Source organism: Orycteropus afer, unplaced genomic scaffold (genome assembly GCF_000298275.1).
Source record: "Orycteropus afer afer isolate SDZICR_OR568_19922 unplaced genomic scaffold, OryAfe1.0 scaffold00636, whole genome shotgun sequence".
NCBI lineage: Eukaryota > Metazoa > Chordata > Mammalia > Tubulidentata > Orycteropodidae > Orycteropus > Orycteropus afer.
The window spans coordinates 752,476-755,650 of NW_006922223.1; positions in this window are offsets into that span (position 1 = coordinate 752,476).

Below are 3,175 nucleotides of genomic sequence, written 5' to 3' on the forward strand. Positions count from 1 at the left end.
GTATCAGGGATTTCACCAGGCTCTATCAGTGCTGCAAGCCTGGCCTTTTTTTTTTTTTTTTCCTTCATAATTTTGAGTTTTGTTCTACATTGTTCTCCCAATCTATCCAGGATCTCCTATACAGATCCCCCTCTGAGTGGTTGACAGTTGTAGCCAGGCACAATCTAGTTGTTCTGTTCTCATGGTCTTATAGGCTGAGGATCCCTCAGACAAATTGTTTCCATGTGTCTTAGGTTTTCTTCATTCTTCTTTGCTCTGGACAAGGTAAGAACCTTCATCACTGGATCTAGATGGCTGCTTGAAAACTTTTAAGATCCCTGTCGCTACTCACCAAAGTAGGATGTGGAACAATGTTTTTATGTGGAACAATGTTTTTGTGTAGAATGTTATGCCATTTGAGCTTGATGTCCCCTGGAATCACATTCTCGAGCTCACACATCCAACCACTTGCTCCCTGTGGAAATCTTGCTGTGGCCAAGAAGCTGGCTGTTGCCACAATCTTGTCCCTTATAAGCTCTAATATATACCTAGACATTCTCATAAAACATGCAGATATGCCTGTAGAAATATTGTCTGCCAACTCTATACATTTTCATGGGCACACTCTTCCATGCCTAGAAATACCTAATAGTTCAGCCTGTCCACCCATCTATCAACCTATGTTGTTGTTATTTGCCATCGATAGATCAAGGTTTATCATAACTGACAATGCAGTATTGTATGTGTATATTGTATGTTGCTGTCTGTATCTCCCATGTACCTATCTCTGTCTTCCTGTTACTCATTGCCACTGTGTCGATCACTCACATTTGGTGAATTAGTCTTCTCTTCACCAAGATCAATACTTGTTTCTACCTATCTAGCATTATTCCCTCCCCTCCCATCCCATCACTGGTAACCAACAAAGAAAGTTTCCTTCCATATATAAATGTTTCCTTGACTTTTCACAATAGTAACTAACACAATATGTGTCCTTCTGTGATTGACTTATTTCATTCAGCATAATGTTCTCTAAGTTCATGCATGTTATGTGGTGTTTCTCAGATTCTATGTAATTCTTTAGGGTTGCATAGCATTTCATTGGGTGTATGTATCATAGTTTGTTTATCCATTCTTCTATTGATAGATGCTTAGGTTGTTTCCATCATTTTGTTGTAGTAAATAGTGCTGCAATGACATGGGTGTGCATATATCTGTTCTTGTCCTGGCTCTCATTTCTTTAGGATAACCCACGTCCGTCAAGTCAGATTCAACTCATAGCAACCCCTCCTTGGGTTTCCCAGGCAGTATCACTATGGAAGTAGATTGCCCAACCTTCCTCCTGAGGAGTGGCAGGTGGGTTTGAACTACCAGCCTTCTACACCACTCAGCAATATCCAAACAGTGTGTGCTATCAAGATTGCTGTCAGAGTCCAGCTCCATAAGTCTCCTTTTTTTGGTGTTTTCATGCAAATTCTTCTAGTAGTTGGAGTTTAGTCCACTTCTATATCCTTCCCTACAAAGCTCAGGGCTCCAGGATTATCTTCTGTAACTGTGTTAATTTGTTCTCTTTTTCTTTGTTGAAGAGGGTCTGTGCAATCTTTCTTCCAATTCCAACATCTTACCAGAACTCTTATAAGTTTGTTTTAATAACAATTTGTAGATTTTCCCATTAGGTGGAAGCTTTTCACAGCCATCACACCATAACTACTTCTGAAGCAAAGAAATTTATTGAAAATACTATTTTCACATACAGAGCTCCTAAAATTCTTCATAATGATAATAGAATTCACTTCACCAGACAAGTGAAAACAGAAATATGTAAGATTTTTCCCAGTTTTAGAGGCTTCATTGACTTTATCACTCTAGATAACTGTGCCTTCTGGAAAGGACAATTGACATTATAAAGGCCCAGGTGGCCAAAATTTCCAACTCTTTATATCTATCATGGAACAAAGCATCGACTCTTCTTCAGTCTTCTTTATTTATTTTCCAGCTCTCACATACATGTGAGGTGACTGAAAATACCATGGCTAGTGTCAAGTGCACCTTAGTCCTTGAAGAGATAGCTTTACTCTTTAACACTTGAAAAAGGTCCTTTGCAGCCAATTTGCCCAGTGCTAGTCTTCTGATGTCCTGACTGCTGCTTCCATTGTCATCGATTGTAGAATCAAGCAATGTGAAGTCTTTGACAACTTCAATCTTTTGTCCATTTATTGTGATGCTGCTTATAGGTCCAATTGTGAGGATTTTTGTTTTCTTTATGTTGAGATGTAATCCATTCTGCAGACTGTATTCTTTAATTTTCAGGAGAATGTGCTTTTAGTCATATTCACTTTCAGCAAGCAAAGTTGTGTCATCAGCTTATTGTAGGTTGTTAATGATTCTTCCTCCAAGCCTGATGCAACGATCTTCTTCATATAGTCTAGCTTCTCAGATTATTTGCTCAGTATATAGATTAAATACATATGGTGAAATGATACAACCCTAACACACTCCCTTCTTGGTTTTAAACCATTCATTGTCCCCTTGTTCTGTTCAAATGACAGACTCTTTGTCTATATACAGGTTCCTCATGAGTACAATTAAGTGTTTTGGAATTCCCATTCTTCTCAATGTTACCTATAATTTGTTGTTGTTTTTTTTTAGGTGCCATTGATTCATTTCTGACTTATAGCAACCCCATGCACAGCAGAACAAAATACTGCCTCATCCCATGTCAGCTCTATGATCCTTGCTATACTTGAGCCCATTGTCAAAGCCACCATATCAATACATCTCACTGAAGGCCTTTCCCTCTTTATTGACCCTCCACCTTACCAGGAATAACATCCTTCTCTAGGGAATGATCCTTTCTGACAATATGACCTAAGTAGGTGAGAAAATATCTGGCCATTCTCGCTTCCAAGGAGCATTTCAGCTGTACTTCCTCCAAGTATGATCCACAAAATCAAATGCCCTTGCACAGTCAACAAAACATAAGTAAACATCTTTCTGGCAAGATCCATCTGACATCAGCAATGATAACTCTCTTTCTGTGTCCTCTTCTGAATCTAGCTTGCATTTCTGAAAATTCTCTGTCAATATACTGCAGCAACCACTTTTGAACTATCTTCAGTAAGATTTTCCTTGCATGCAATATTAATAATATTGTTTAATAATTTCCACATTCTATGGGATCACCTTTCTTTGGAAT